This window comes from Protopterus annectens, chromosome 4.part0, assembly GCF_019279795.1.
Source record: "Protopterus annectens isolate FY-2018-M chromosome 4.part0, PAN1.0, whole genome shotgun sequence".
Classification (NCBI taxonomy): Eukaryota; Metazoa; Chordata; order Ceratodontiformes; family Protopteridae; genus Protopterus; species Protopterus annectens.
The window spans coordinates 1,290,468,773-1,290,487,029 of NC_056733.1; positions in this window are offsets into that span (position 1 = coordinate 1,290,468,773).

An 18,257-nucleotide genomic window follows, 5' to 3' on the forward strand; every position below is an offset into this window, starting at 1 on the left:
AGGCAATGAAACAAAATGCATGAACCAATAATGACAAAACTGCCCAATTCAGAACATTTCCATCATAAAAGTCTACTTCCACACACACACACACACACACACACACACACTATATATATATATATATATATATATATATATATATATGTATATATATATATATATATATATATATATATATATATATATATATATATGTAGAATGGCAGTAGTGTAAGCCAGAGGTATTGTGCACAACTTCTTGCACTTATTTTCAATTTAAGTTTTTTTGTGGGGGAGGGGGGCAAAAGGCAAAAAAACACACATTTTAAACATTGCTTGTATAATTTTGAAAAGTTGCTAGAATAACATGTTGTGTTACCACCATGCTTTTCACTGGCAAGTCTTGAACCCAGGACCCTATACACTGCAGTCAGAGCAAAATACTACTATGCCAAATCAGCAGTTTGTTTCCTAAAAAGATAGAAAGACGGAAACTTAAATGACTATCATTTAGTGAAGTCAGTTCTCACTTCTCACCATAGTTCTCAACTTTGTAGCACAAAAAACCTGGACAAAGCCAATAATGGGGGAATACAAAATTCAGTTCTCACTTCTCACCATAGCTCTCAACTCTTAGCACAAAAAACATGGACAAAGCCAATAAAGGGGGGAATACATCCCCAAAATAGGGACACATGTCAAATACTGATCTTATAAACTTAGAAAATTGCTAGAATAAAAGGTTTTGCAACCATTTATTTTCTGAAGAATATGAAGTCTGAAATTCAAATGCCTGTCATTATTTAATGAATTCAGCCTTCAGTGATTTGTCACAAAAATCCTGAAAACTACGGATTTTATGAGGAACAGATCAAAAATAGGGCAAAAGCTCACAAGTGATGGTGGCTAGGGACATTAGGCTCTTTTTACTCTGTACCCAAGGTACAGGGTTTGAGCCTGAGTACCTCTAGCAACCAGGTATATTACAATGGGGGTATTTTCACACACACACACACACACACACACAGAAAGTATTTCAACAGCACTTGAGTGCCCAGCCGGAACTGGTAGCACCGATGGCGCATGTGATGATGTCAGCTGAAACAGAGTGAACTTGCAAAACAAAGTGTAAAAATATCGGAAATGAAAGGGTGCTACTTGGAAATTGTGGCACCCCATTACTTGGACCCCAAAACTCAGTAAAAACCAAGTAATTCAGGATGGTTGGGTGGTATGCATGTTTTTTTTTTCATTCAGAAGCTGCTGGAAGTACCCCTTCCATCTTCTTTGGATGTCCTGTGGACTGGTAAGCAGGTTGTTTCAGGCATCGCTTGACTTTTTGTCTTTACCTTACAACCTGAGTGTTTTTGTGCCATCTGCAGAGTCACTTTCCAGAATCAAGGCTTTCCTAGCCTTGTCTGTTTTTTGTCTCCCACTTTTACCTGCATACCTTGCTTTTAATGACTTCCTGGACATCTGTGTTCCACCACCAGCTCTCCTTATTTCTATACCTGGATTGGATGTGTATCTCTTCTGTAATCCTTACACATGCTGTTTTTAGGCACGGCCATTTGTGAACTACACCTATTTGCTCTTCCTGAGGTGCTAGAGCTTTGAGTAAATCCTTGAAATCCAATGTTTTCTCTTAAGACAGCTTCTTCCAGGTCTTCACTGTAGTCCATTTGCCTTGACGCCTTCTCTAACCACTGCTCACAACTGATTGTGATGACCTGTGATTTATGCTGTTTCACTGAGGATGATTTTGTGATCATTGATTCTCTCCCAGTGCCCTTTCTTTACTAGCTGGAAGTCTACCAGAGTTCCATATTGACCAGTCTTGTAAGTGATTTAGTGACTGTCTTTCTGAGCCACAGATCAACCATTAAGCCATTTGCTATCCAGAAGTTTAGAAGGGTCTCCTTTATTCCTGTTGCCCCACCCATGCGGACCCAGGCAGTCCTCATATCCAGTTCTGTCTGTCCTGATATGTGCATTCAGGTCCCCCGTTACCTACACCAATTCCTGTTGTCCTGCTTTATCTAGTAGTTTCTGCAACTGCTGTCTGAATGTAAGCAAACACTGCTTATGTTCATGCAATGTAATAGGAGTCTGATACCTTTTGTCACTCTCTACTTTGGGCACAATAGAAGAGTCTTCATGGGTTCTGTTCAAGCAGCTTTATTTTATACAAATGCATCACTATAGATGTTTACTGGCTTTAACTTAAGTAACTTGTGTACAAACTAAGAACTGTGATCATGCATGCTCACTCTCTAGCTGCTCTTTTAGAATGACACTAGGGATTGCGCTTGTCTGGAATTTATACGTGCATGTACAGTCTTTAACATGCTTCTTAAAGATACAGCACACATCACATACATTCTGATCTACATCCTCCCTCTTTGAGAAATAGATTGTGCAATGTTATGAGTCTATTTGGCATGCATATATCACAGGTAATTCTTTGTCATGCATTATACAAGACTAGTGTCACATGTATATACAGTTAATTTCACGTTGCTGTGTATTTTACGTTGGGCTTAGATGTTCTTCTATATCATGTGAAATAAAACTGGGAGCTAGATTTAGCAACTGGAACTATCTCTATAAAATGTTTGACCTTTGCAATGTTCGGGACTTTTTCAGGAATGGAATCAGAGGTTTGAACACACTCTGGTATGGGAACAACACCTAGTTCGCTTTTAGATTTGGAGTCTACAGCACGGAAACAATGTTGTGATGATTCTGGTACAGGAAGAATATGTCTACAATTCCTCCTATACTATATAACCTTGGAGTCTACCAGATAAGAGCTTGGCTTGGCACAGATGCCTGTAATCTGACTGATTTGGTCAAAACCATTCATCGTCTGGATTTGTACCATCCATCCTTCCCTCAACAGAAGAAGTAATCTGCTCAATCTGTCATAACTGGACTTCTGGATAGTATGCTTCTTAAACAATTGAGCCTTGATGGTTTTATTGTTCTCAGATTTAGGCCTCAATAAACTGGAATTAATGGATAGCATAGTTCTGGTTTGGCTGGAAAGTAGTCTTTGAGCAGGTGAGCCAAGAACATCCTCAAGGGTATATTTCTGAGATTAAGAAAATTCATGAACACATCAGTATTGCCATGCTTTGACCTCTCAAGTAATAGCTTTGCACACTGCACTGCACGTGCAGCTACACCATTTGGTTGAGGATATTCAGGACTACTAGAGACATGCACAAAGTCCCATTCTCTTGCAAATTTCTGAAACAACTGAGTAGTAAATTGAGTACTGTTGTCAGAAAGAACTTTGTGTGGACTACCATGGACTGAGAAATGGTGTTTCAACTTATTAATTACAGTATTGGATATTTGGTTAGGTAGAAGATCAATCTCAAACCAATTCGAATAACAGTCTAGCAAAACCAAGTAGTGTTGATTGTTCCACTGGAAGATAACAGTGGCTATTGTTGACCAAGGTAGTTCAGGAACTGGACTTAGCTGAAGTGGTTCTCTTTGCAAATGTGGTCCAGTACTATTGCATACTGAACAAGAAGAAAGTACTTTAGCAATGTCTTTCGGTAACAAAGGCCAAAATACCAATTCTCTCACTTTTCTCTTACTGGATGCAGAACCTGGGTGACCACAATGCAAACTCTGGTTATATTCTTGTTATAAGGAAGCAGAAACAACAGTTTTAGGACCTTTCAAAATAATGCCATCTTCCATCAAAAATTCATCTCTGTAAGGAAAATAGGTTAGCACTTCAGGTGGTACACTAGATTGCTTTGACAGCCATCCAATATTAATGTAGTGATTGTGCTTTTGCAAAATTGGATCAGTCATTGTGCGATCTCTTAACTCATCAAGTCTAGTGGTAGAAAAATTACGCATTGCCATCACGTCAAAGTCAAAATTCTCTGCATCAAGCTGTTCCATCATATTTCTGGGCAATCTGAATAAAGTATCAGCCAGGTCGAGCAATTTGCTTTTCGTATAGACCATTTTGAAATTGTACTTTTGCAATCTGAGAATCATTCTTTGTAATCCCACTGGAGTGGAATGTATATGCTTCTTTAGAATAGTAACTAGAGATTGGTGGTCAGTTTCAATCTGAATAGCTCCACCATAAATATAATCATGAAACTTGGAACATGCAAATACAATTGCCAAAAGCTCATTTTCAATTTGAGCATACTGCATCTCAGTTTGAGTAAGTGTTCTAGATGAATAGGCTGCAGGCCTGCCCGCTTGATGTATAACTGCGTCAAGACCAAAGTTTGAAGCATCACAGGAAAGAGTGACTGGTTTGTTCACATCGTAGTATCTTAATATAGGTGGGGTGGCAATTATCTACTTAAGGTCTTCAAATGCCTTCTGGTGCTGTTCTAACCATGACTATGCAACATTTTTGTGTGTTGGCTCTCTTAATGGTGCTGTCAACTCACTGAAGTCTGGTATAAACTTACCTAAATAGTTGGCCATGCCTAAGAAACGCTGTAGAGCTTGTACATTGTCTGGTGCTGAAATTTCAAGAATGGCTGGTTGCTTGGTCGGGTCTGGTCTGAAGCCAGTATTGGTAAATAGATGACCTACATATGTTACTTCTGGAAGTCTGAATTTTCACTTCAGAGGATTGAGATTAAAGTTAACTTCATGTGCTCTGTCTAAAACTTTCTTTAGGTTTCTGTCATGCTCTCCTTCACCATTGCCTCCAACCAATAAATCATCTACTATTATGGCACAAGGAAAACCGAAAATATTTGCTCCATTGCATGCTGAAAGACTTCACTTGCAGTATTTATTCCAAATGGCATCCCTAGGAATCTGTATCTGCCAAACAGAGTACCAAAAGTTGTTAGAAATAAGGATTTGTGATTAAGCATCACTTGCCAAAATAAACTCTTTGCATCCAAGACAGAAAAAACAGTGGCATTTGGTATTAGAGCTGCGACCTCTTTGACTGTGCACATTGGATGATATGGTCCCTTCAATGCTTTGTTCAAATCTCTTGGGTCAATACTTATTCTGATTGTGTCTGAGCCTTTTTTGTGAGCTACCGCCATGGATGACACCCATTCAGTTGGTTCTGTGACTGGACAATTAACATCTTGCTGCACCATCTTATCCAACTGAGCCTTAACTTTATCCTGCATAGCTATCGGAACTCTTCTCACTACTCTGACTACTGGAGTGATCACTGGGCCTAACTTCATGCAACACACAACTTGAAGTTTGCCCAACTTCTCATCGAAAATATCAGCATACTCTGAGAAAATGACTTCAAAAAAATTAGAACTCAGAATTGCACTTATGTGATGAACCTCTTTAGCAAAAGAAAGCAGATTCATTCTCAAACTCTCTTTGATACCCAGTAAAGACTGTACTGGTCTTCGGACTACATAGAATAACAAATTGCAAGAGCTCTTGGCCAAATAACATGAAAGCATCACTGAGCCTTCGGTTTGAATTTTTTCACCTCCATAAGCAACACGTTTTGCACTACTGGCCACACTAAGTTGTTCATTAGTTCTCACTTTAGCAAATGTGTCTGTTGATATAACATTACACTTTGACCCAGTGTCTACTTTAAGGTCTGTGGATTTTCCATTAATCTGGACAGTACAAAACACCTCGCTTCTTGCTAATAAATTCACTGCATCAACTATTTCACCAAGCACTGATATGCCATCTACATAGAAAGCTGACTGCCTCGACTCTACTTGATCAACTTGCTTCTCAGTGTGACCTTTCTTTATAACTGGGTGAGGCTTACTTCATTTGCAAAACTTTTGAAATGGTTACATTTTTACACTTGTGACATTGCTGACCAAATGCTAAGCACTTCTCTCTTTTAGACTCATGATTTGCACCACAATTGCGACAGTTAACAATAAACTAGATTTAGATTTTGCAGATTCATGCTTGTACTGCACTGAGCTTGCTCCTTTCTTAGAACTTGCTGGAAAGCTACATGGTTTCCCTGGCGAACCAGCAGGGGTTGTGGCTGCCATGCATTGGGCCTGCTTCTGTTTGCCATGTGTTGCATGCTATCTACATTTGCTCTGGAGCTTACTGAAACCATGCTCTTGTCACTCGCATGCATACATGTGTGTCTCTGTTACTTCATGGATTTGACAAATCTCTATGCCTTAACTCACTGTTAAATCACTGTCACAAAGTAAAATCTTTCTCACAGCAGCATTATTAATACCACACACAAGCCTGTCCTTTATGAACTCATCTTTTAAGTCACCAAACTGACATGTTTTAGCTTTGTTTCTCAGGTCAGTTATGCAAGTTGCAAAAGTTTCTCCTGGTTTCTGATCTCTTGTGTAAACAAATGCCTCTCTAATGTAGTATTTGTCTGGGGGGTTACACATTTCTCTGAACTTGCCCTTCAAATACTGAGGGTCTTCCCTTGATTCAGCCTGTACAACAATATGATGTTTTTCACCTTTTCCTTCATATACTGCTGGTGCATACACAAATGAATGCTGTCTTTCTATGGCCTCTGACCCAGCTAGGTTTAGCAAAATGAATGCTCTGGTGCATGCATCTCTATCTGCATAAACTGGTTGTATAAAATATCATACTCTTGCTCATATATTCTCCAATTTTCTACAATATTCTGATCAAAAACAAGTGGTATGGGCTTTCAAAATATGTCTGCCATATTAACACATACCAGTGAAGGGTTTTGCAAATAAAGACGAACATACCCACATGCACATAAGCCAGAAACTTATGCCAGTATTTATAACTTTGTTCAATGCCTTTGTGCCTCTAAATTTATGCTTTTTTTTTGGGGGGGGGTGCTTCCTGAGATTATGCTATTAGACAAACTCATGACATCTTTGAATAATTGGACTTTGCGAAATAAAACTCTTGGGCACTGTAATACTTTTGTAATATCATTTTGCAAAAATATCACCTCATCAAAGAAACATATCAAATAACTGCACTATGCAAATTAACTTGGCTTCTTTGTAATTATTGCATTGCTAAAGCCATTTATCATCATTTTAAGAAACTCTTACTTTTAGGGTGGGCTCCTGCTTCTTCAACATAAGCTGTGTCTGGGACAGAACAGCTTCTGTGGGATTTTCTTCATTTAGAAGCTGCTGAACCTATTCTTTCCATCTGCCTTTGATTTTCTGTGGGCTGGCAAGCAGGTTGCTACTGGCATCTTTTATGGATGTTGTCTGATTGTCTTATTTACCTTTGCCTTGCAAGCTGAGAGTTTTTTGTCACATTCAAGGAGTTGCTTTCCAGAAGCTGGTAGGGAACCTGTGATGCCTTGCTCTTTGCTATTGCAACTTTGCAGCCTGTTTTAGCCAGCCAGTATACCTTTCTAGCCTGGTCTGTCTTTTCTGTCTCCCACTTTTTACTGCCCTCCTTTCACTGGATAACTTCCTGGACTTCTGCATCCCACCAGCTTTTTTTATGTACCTTATTTTCATACCTGATGCAACCTATTCTGTAGTCCTCATACATGCTGTTTTGAGGTGCTGCCATTCTTTAACGCCACCTATTTTTTTCTTCCTGAGGTGCTACAACCCCAAGTATTTCCTTTCAAAAACTCTTGTGTTCTCTCCAGCCAACTTCCAGGCCTTCAGCCTGGTCTTACTTGACTGTAGAGCCTTCTCTGACCACTGCTTGCTGATTGCGACAGCTAGTGGTTTCTGTGGCAAGCAAATTTTCACTGAGTATGACTTTGCAATCACTGATTGTACCCCAGTGCCCTTTCCTTACTATGAAGAAGTCTACCAGAGTTCTATGTTAGCCACTTGTATGTGGCCTTGTTACTGTCTTACTGAACCATGTGTTGGCCACCATCAAGCCATTCCCCACACAAATTTAGAATGGCCTCTCCTTTATTCATGTTGCCCTTGGAAGTCCTCATATTATGTTCTGTCAGTCCTGATATGTGCATTCAGGTCATCCATTATCAACACCAATTTGTGTTGTCCTGCTTTATCTAGTAGGTCCTGCAGCTGCTGTCTGAATGCACTCTTCATTATTACAGCCCTTCTGTCGGGCAGAGGCTGAGATTATGAATAGTTCCCTATCCTTATACTGTAGGTCTGAGTGCCATGAATTTGTCACCAATTCCAATGACCTCCCTCAGTGTTTTCTGAAGCCTATCCACTCACCACAATTCCCACACCATTTGTCTGTCCTCCTCCTGAGTAGTAGACTGTGGATGCCAAGCCAAGTGGCTTTGTTGCACTGCCCTTCATCTTGTCTTCTGGATACATAGAATGCCCAGCCTCCTCCTTGCCATCATGTCATCCACTTCCAAGCTCCATCTTATCATAAACCTGCAATTCTTAATTCAGTTTTGGCAAGTTGATTGGTTTTACATCCTGTTTTTGTTCAGAGCTATCCCAGTCAACCCAAGCTGGGCACCTAGACAGTGCCAAGCCAGTAGCTTATTGACCCAGGAATGGTGGGCTTTATAGTGAGCATACTGGCCAAAAAGGGCACATACATCTCTCCCACCACTAGCATGGGTTCCTAGAGTAGGTCAGACTAGTATGGGTCCTCAACCTACTTACCAAATACCCATGCCCATTTGGCAACATGAATCAACACAATCAAGTAATCTAGAGCCAGTTTTTACACAGTCAAGTGGCTAACCCTGACAGTGCACAATCCATGATCAATGCTCACTTTTGAAGATGCTGCACACCACTATTGATGCCAAAAGCAGTTGAGCTGTACAACTCTTCCCCAATTGGGCATCGTCAAGAGTCTGAGCTGCTGACCACAACTCAATTCTTGGGTTAGTATGAGATAGAAACACTGAGTATTTTTGGAAGTGTGAGGAAATCCACAGAAACCCAAGGAGAACATGCAAACATGCAGGCATTGACAGGAAGCCAGGATTGAACCTTGTGCATGGGAGACAATGACTTTAACTATTATGGCAACTAATGTATTTCAACTTAGAATGGCAGGAAAAGTGCATATTCCAGCTGGTGAGCAACTTCATCCTTCAAACTGACAAATGGTCTCACAGGGTTCAGGACCTGCTTTTTGTTCCATCAAAACTTTAGCCCTGTACTACATTCTCACAAATATGCCAGAGAAATTAAGCTCTATACAGATGCTACCAAATTCTCTAAACAACCACTTCCTAATATTATTAACCGGTCACTAAAAGCCACTAAAAGTAAACAAATCATCCTCTATTGTTATAACATCCAGGTCCATCTCTGATAACGTAGATGATGTCCTCCTCCAAGAATTATAAGCAGTACACATAGTGTGCATGCAGTGACCCTAGATCCATTCTTTCCACACTTCCTCTATACAAAATAGAATGTATGCACTTTAAAAAATCAAAATTAGAGACTCACAAACACCAAATCATACTTAGGGACAATTCATGGATACAATGGAAGTTCAATGCTTGTAATAAATCTAAACATAAATGACTTTAAACCTTGCCTTACTGTTCATGTCAGAATTATGTGACAAAGCTGAACACGAGGAATATGTAGATAAAATTCCTGAAACTAAAAACAATTCTGGAATTCACTCAGAAATAACAGTTGATAAAATATTTCAAATGCCCAACAATAGTACAATGCAGAGCTCATAAAAGCTATATAATCATTGCCTCCTACTTACCCAACATTCCCAACAATTTTATGGTCATTAGTCCCGTTGCACAAATCTGGACTACCCACCATTTTACATTCATAGGTCAATGGAAACAGCAGGGCAGGATGACAACAGCAAATACAAGCCATTCCTATACTGCCACCATGTATTTTTGGTTCTAGGAAACAAGTGCATAATAACCCATCATTGACAGCCTGCTTCATACCACAGTTTAAAATGTGCTCTGATTACCCCTCTACCAAAATCATCCCTCCACCTACCACCGCAGCAGTCTACAGGCTAATTGCAAATCTGTGCCCTTACCAAAATTCTGGAGAAACTGATAATCAAATTATTCATATTTCCAAATATGACAAGCACCATGGTTTCAGACCAAGATGTAACACTGGTTGCAGTTTATATACTAACCAGATAAGATTTGACCAGTACTGTGTATCTGGACAAAAGCAAGCTTTTGAAACAGCTGATCATAACCCATTATACCCACAAAATTATTTTTTCCCAGTGAAGTAACGTGATGACTGCCTCAAGACAATTTTCACTGTCAAAGGCAATAACACAGAATTCACATGGGAGGATGGCAAGGCTCAGTGTTAGGACCTGTTATTTCCCTTGTTGATTAACCTGCCATGGAACTCTACTCAACTAAAATATATTATGTATGCAGATGACAGTGATTACAAAATCTAACTAGTCATTAACTGAACTGTAAAAAGACATTGCATTAAACTGAAACTGGATGACAACTAATAAACTGATCAGACAGGTTTATTGCAAATTTCTCCCCCCTCCCCCCCAAAAGGAGAAATATCTATCCCAGCAGAGTGTAGCCTCCCTGACATTGCAGATGCCCAGGTGAGAGCCGCCCTCTCCAATGCTAAAAACACAGCATCAATGGGACCAGACAGTGTACCGGGTTGCATGCTACATGAACTCCAAGAGGAACTAAACCCGCACATAAGGCTGCTGTTTAATCTTAGCCTTACTACAGGATACATACCCAAAGAATGGCGTACAGCAACAGTGGTCCCACTCCACAAAGGAGGTGCTTCTACGGACCCTGGAAATTACTGCCCCATAAGCTTGATGAGCCTGGTCTGCAAAGCTATGGAGAGGATCATTATGGAACTCATAAACAAAGACATTGGGGACCTACAGACACTGGATCCTACCCAATTCGGCTTTGTCAAGGGCAGATCCTGCCTTTTGAACCTGGTCGACTTTTTTGAAACAGTCACTAAGGCCATTGATAAGGGTAAGGCAGTTCACACAGCCTACCTTGATCTTGCAAAAGACTTCGACACAATACCCCACTCGGGCATCATAGACAAGCTCACCAGCTTAAATGTAAACCCATATGTCATAAGATGGGTTGCAAACTGGCTCAAGGACAGAACCCACAAGGTCAGAATTGCTGGAGCCATTTCAGACTCTAAGCCAGTCACAAGCGGTGTCCCACAGGGCTCGGTTCTGGGACCCCACTTGTTCGGCATTTATTTTTCTGAGGTGCAAGCAAACATAGGAGGATTGTGGCTGACAAAGTTCGCAGATGACTGCAAACTGGGCGCCATAATTGATACTCTAGCTGACACAAGCATCCTTCAGAAAGGCCTCATAGAAATGGATAACTGGTGCCAGAGCCATGGCCTTAAACTGAACGGCAAAAAATGTATAGTCATACCCTTTGGGAAAAACAAAGTACCCACAAATTACCACATAAGTGGTAATCCATTAAGTACGGAAGAAGTAATCAGGGACCTAGGGACCCAAGTTGACAGTAACCTCTCATTTGACACTCACATTGCCAAGGTGGTTAGGAAGACCTTCTATATTACCCACCTTATCATGAAAGGATTCACATCTAGATCAAGAGAGGTCATTGTGCCCCTATACTCTTCCCTTATCAGGCCCATAATTGAGTACAATGCCCCATTTGGGATGTACCTTACCCGACACCTGCAGCAGTTAGAAAGATCCCAAAAGTACCTCGCCAAGAGGATCAAGGGTCTCAAACATATGTCATATGCTGCCCGGCTGAAGAAACTCCAGCTCTATTCAGTCGCATACCGCCTACTCAGAGGCGATCTGTGCCTGACGTACAAGGCCATGTCCAATCCGGAATTAATGGACATGCTCCACCTCAGAAAATCCAAATCCACCAGAGCCATGAGAGCGAGAGATTTGTACCTCAACACAGAAATAAATAGGACGTGCTGGATGTACAGATTCATAACACAGAGGCTCCCTACACTCTGGAACAGAATCCCAGTCCATGCTAGGCAGAGCCCCTCACTGACTCTCTTCAAGAGAAATCTTGATGAGTGGATGGGAGATCGTAGGTTTACCCCGGGCATCATCTCTGTGTCACTACTAGACAGAGGCACAGTAAACTAAACCCTAAATGGGCATAGTATTCTCATTCCAAGGGTGGCGAAAGCCACACACACTCTGGCTAGGCTTATAAATGCCCTAGGGCAGATGGCCTAGTATGAACCTATGAACCTATAAATACTATTAAAACCAACATTGTACTACATGACACACCGCAGTGCCTGAAAAAGGACTAAATCAACACAATAATGGAGCCTCTATTGGCACCTTCTTAACTAAATGCACATAAAATTCAGTATTAGAACAACAGCTTAATACCGACATACAGAAACATGGGAACAGTACTTTCCAGGCTTCAGACCACTTAGACAATGTCTAATTTACTCATTTCATAAAAGCCAGGACTACAAAATTACTACTTTTCAGACTAGAATATAGCTAAGCCACAGTTACATTACTGTCCTCTAAAACGTCTGCACTACTTCAAACCACAGAAAACGAGATACACAGAACAGCTACTATATTAGAGCATTACTATTGCATGGATTAAATAGGCCCCAGGACAAGTAAGAGCTGCACACTTACTGAACACCTTAACCCATGCATTTCCAATGACAGATACTGCCCCCCCCGGGGAATTAACTACTGGAAAGAAAGCTGCCATATTCATCATGAAACAATGATTATACAAAGGGTCAATAATATTAAAAAACGTGCGAGCCGTTTGGTCAATCCAATCAGTGGGCCCATTATAAACCTAGCATTTACAAAAGAAAATAGTCTGACAGTTTTAAGTACTGTTGAGCTGCCAGATGTTCCATTGGAATGTGCCCCATAAAGGCATCAGTTGCCCTTATACAAACAGTGATAAATTATTGCTTAATTAGAACCCTGCACAGACAATATGCAATGCAAGCTGCAATGGATTTCTTCTGTAACTAAAAGAATAGCACAACTACTAACTTGCCAAACAAAAGTTTAATTTGCAATGTGACAACCTCAATCAGATATGGAAGAAAAATGTAAGTCTAAAAAAAGACAATGTAAAAAAGCACAAAAGTGAAAATAACCTTTTCTGCCTCCTCTAGTGCACTACACTGACATACTGTGTAGGCATTGTGATGTACGTGTCTTACGCAGGCACACTACATCATTATGTGGAAGAGTAAGTGGAAGGGCACCATGTGCCATTATACAATGACATTTATGAAAGGAAAGCGTATAGTAGCAATAATCCACCCAAACTTTGCCCTTGTGCTCAAACCACACCAGCTGTAGGTAAATCTAGTAATACCCACTCAAGACATGGGTTAATAAACCTTTACTAAACCAGCTTACTGCTTGGATACAGCTGTATAGGACGTTCCTTTTCTAAAAATCAAACCTGTATTACTAAAATGAACCACCACAAAACAAAGAATACTAATGGCATGAAATTGTTCAAAAAGAGCGAGAGAGAGAGAGAGAGAGAGAGAGAGAGAGACTCAAATTATACCAAATAAATGAGACTACATCAGATTTGCTGGCTAGGTATCGCATTGGCAGATGTGCATAGGTCTAAACAGGAAAATGACATTGACTTTAATGTATTACAAAAATAGTACACTATTACTTATGTAGTGTCTAACTTTAAGAAAACAGCTAGAACAGCTCAATTTTACTAAGAAAGGTGTGCACTTCATTCAACCTGCGTAAAAAATGCTCACATCTTAAACTGTGAAAATGTTTCCAAGTATCTATATGTTTCGTCTGTATGCTATTGTCTATATGATATTAAATCAAAAGAAAGCACAGAAAATCTGGAAACAAGACTACACCAAATACAAAATCCTACTTTTAACAATGTATACATGATCAATCTTTCCCCAATAAATGAGACTGCAAATTCTTTTAGACTACAGCCAACTCATCACAGACTACACTACCTCAGCTCTACCCACTAGCAGCACACAATTTTTCACTTCAAAGCCATAACTGTAACACAAATCAAATCTTTACTAACCAAGATGAAGTCATCAGTAACCCATTTCAGTGTACTATGTCCTAGCTTTCTAAAATTATCAGATTAAAGAATTGCAAAACCTGATCCATATCATTAATCTCTCCCTCACAAGAGAGGGTCCACCTTTATTCAAGCAGGAAATTATTGCATTACACAATCTAACCACCATTTAATTCAGAACCATCTCTTACCGTTGACCCACTTACAACAAAAATTAATATATCAGCTACTATTAATACAAATAGTGGTGGACTACTGACAGCATGACTTTAGAAGCTCTAGTAGAACCCATTCAGTCTCAGTTACTGATAACTTTTATACCAGCTTTAACAAAGGTCTCATTGCAGCAGGTCGATTTGTCAACTTAACTTCTTCACTCAAGACTAAAACCCATAGCCTTATACTAAATAACTGCAGAAGCAAACACTAAGGTGAAAAGCACCATTACTTGGTTTAAAAACTTAATGGCTAGATTCTTCCAAGTGTACTCAAATAACTAGGGAGTCCCACAAGGCTCTGTATTAGGCCCTCTTCTATGTTCACTCTTCATTAATGACTTTACACAACATCTACACAGTTATAATTATGTATGTGGATGATAGACTCTTACTCAAATCCAGTTACACTCCAGAAACTGCAAAGAGATATGCAATAAAAATGAACAGGCCCATGTTACTGACTCCTCACAAACATTTAATTAAAAGTAATAAGATGACTGTTATGATGTTTACTACAGCAGCATTACCATCTTTGCCACCTTTAACTGGTAGCAAAGGAGTCCCTACTCCAAATGTTAAACAACTACCTTGGGCAACACCTGATAAGCTACTTAACTTAAATTTAGACATAGAGCATCATATCCAAAGTTGTAAATCTGGTTAAACTATGCTACTAAATCTCTTACCTACCCTTCCCAGTAGGACATATGCATTAGCTAAAAATGTTCCGAGTCCCAGATTAGAATATTCTTTAGCCAGCTATTCTGGCACAATTCCCTAATCTAACAATGCTTTAAGAAAAGTTATAAAGAGAAAAAAACTATTAAACTGCAGCAAACTGATTGCTACAGATATAACAGGCATTTTCTGCCTCAGTGTCTGCCACGCACAGACCACTTAAGTGCTTAATTTCTGAATGCAAATGCCAGCATTCAGACTTCAGTGATGCAATGTAGAATGATCAGTTTATGCCAATGGCACCTCCAAACGCTAGCTGGGCTGGCTGCCCACTTTGCCCCACCCTAGCAATACTATCCTCCACTCAGCTTACAATAGTCAAAAACCAGTTGAAAATATGTAGACTTCCCCGTACCTGGTAATCAATTGCCATCATTGCAACCAAGAAAAAGTGCACTGGCAATAGATTACTAAGAGAGACATGTTGTTACTAACTAGTCAGATCTATGAAAATCTTATTCTAAAGCAAGGCTAGTTACTTCAAATCAAGGAACCAAACTACATCCTTGGAAGCAGCCATACAATCTCACACTTAGAGGATAAAAGAGAGACTACATAGTAAGGTTCTACATTGTTTTCTTAAAGAAAAATCACTGCTTGTATTCATACTTCTCATACTCTTTGTGCAATAAATCTGGACAAAGCTAAAATAATGTGGGACAAAGGCCCAAAACAGACTGATTTTAACTATTGCTCTTATAAACTTAGAAAGTTGCTAGCATAACAGGTGTTGTGCTAGCATGCATTTTCTAACGGTTATGAAGTCTGAAACTGAAATGTATGTTATTAATGACTTCAGTCTGTGATGATTTGCCAGAAAACAACAAACTTTATGAGGAACACACTAAAATATGACATTTTGTGAAAATCTGGACAGTTGAAAGGCATGCTTGTAATTTAATGGTAGGCACTGGTTATCAGGTATTATACAATGAGTGGCAGTTAACATTCCAAAACAAGCACGCTGATTGGTCAGTCCAACCAGCTTGCCCATTGTAAATTGAGCATGTACCAATGGAAAAAAGTCCCATTGCCTTGACTTTGTTTCATTAATATATGCTATTAAAATTTTACTTTTCTTTCAGTTTTTTATTTAAAAAAAATAAACTTACAAAAACCGGAGAATTAATACAAACAAGAGAGATGAGACAAACACAGACATAAGGATAATCAGGTACGTTATACAAAGCTAGGAAAACATACCTGATTAGCCTTATATTTTCTCTCTCTGTCTCTCCCATTCATTTAAAATCTCTGGACTTCATTGTTTTAATTAAAAAAAAGCAATAGAGATCTTCCTTTTTCCATTGCTTCCTTTATACAGCACTGATCTACTGAGTAAGCATGGGAACACAAGTCCCATATGCATGTGCAGTATATCAGGAAAGCCCCAGGATACCAGGGAAAGTGCAGAAGAACACCAGCACCACGGTGCCCTCATGACCAAACTACATCAGCCGTGGGTAAATCCAGCATTACCCACACACATCCGTGGGTTATTTGTATATTAATTTGCACATCACTGCATTTAAAACATGGGTGCATTGTCTGTCCTACAAGTTCTGCTGTTACTGCCTCAAAGAGTGCCACGAGATATAAAAGGCAAGTACACCCTGAAATTTATGCTGTTCCATATCAAACAGAAGATAAAACTTCTGAATGACACTCTCCTCTTAATTTTATGAGAAAAATAATCTAGCAGCACTTAGAAGCAGGTGAGTTTTTTTTTTATTCCATGCATAGCATTAATTTTACCAGCACTTGAAATGGATTACATTAACTGAAAATAAGGCAGATAAGTTCATTGGAATGTATTATTGTATTAAATTATCTACTTTGCATTACTGATGTGTCTTTATAGATCAGCTATGGTTCATCCGTTGTATTGCTTAGTGACAAAACTCAGTTCCCTTCATTCCTAAGAACATACCCAAGTGATGACGTTCAGTCTGTGGGGCTGGCAAGGATGGTCATACATTTTGGGTGGAACTGGGTAGGGTTACTCGCAGAAGACAATGACTATGGGCTACAAGGGAGCCAGGTTCTGAAGGAAGAATTGCTGAAAGCTGGTTTCTGCATTGCTTTTTTTGAAACTATCCCATCAGTCTACTCAGAGAAGAAGTCCAGGCACATACTTGATGTTATCAGAAAGTCAACTGCAAATGCAATAATTGTCTATGCCAATGAAGTAAGCTTGTTTCCCATTCTTGCAGAAATAGCAAGCAATAATGTAAGTGGCAAAACATGGATTGCAAGTGATGGCTGGTCAGACTCACCAACATTCTCTGATAAACATTTTCAGAAAACACTTCAAGGGACACTTGGGTTTGTGATACCAAGAGGAGAAATGCCAGGATTCCAGAACTTCCTATATATGATAAATCCTAAAATTCCAGATGACATTTTTGTGTTTAAATTTTGGGAAGAAACATTTAGCTGCAAATGGTGCACAAGTTGCTGGGTTGATGTTAGCAATACCGTTAATCAAACAGTACCTGATTTCTGCACAGGGAGTGAAGAGCTGAAGAAAGTTAATGAAGCCTACTTTTTTGACATGAGTCAGCTAAGAACAGACTACAATACATACTATGCTGTATATGCAGTAGCGTATGCTCTTAATTATTTGCAGGCATGCAGACCTACATTTGGACCATTTACTAATGGAACATGTGCACGTATTCAACATTTTGAACACTGGCAGGTAAGAGCAGAGTGCAAACAACTTATTTGATATAAAAGACACTGTAACAGTTTTTAGCTGAATTACATGGATATCTAAATGTTCTACAAACTCTCTTGAAATCATAGGAGGAATAAAGGCAGAATATTAGAGAAATAGAAGCAATTTTCACATTTTAGAAGTACTCCATGGTAGGTTGTTGCCTCGGGCCACCAAAAGAGTATGTGTATCATATACTTGCCTCTTTCTATGGGGCTGTGTGCACAATGTGGCACAAGGCGGATGTGCATTGTTCAGATATTTCTGAAAGTCTGGAGCCACAGTGCGCAAGAATTTACAATGCCTTACTGTACTTTAAAAAATGCACAGATGCCCTTTTTATATTTTTCATTTAGAACCTTATCTAAGATAACTGTAGTCCTTGTAAAATATATTAATGTAACATTGGTCCTCCCTTCCCAGTTTATCTAAACGATTCCTTTAACTGTATGGAATTCTAGCATGGCTGCTTCTCTTACAAGGACTAAGTTTGTTTCAGTAGCTTGTCACATTTATTCAGCTTTAGAACATTTTTATTATTTTATAGTACAGGACCCACGCAGCATCTTCCTGTACTATTTTATACTGTTTTGGGAAATTTTTGTTTAGTGTCTACCTCTATTGATTCAATATGGAATTGTTATTC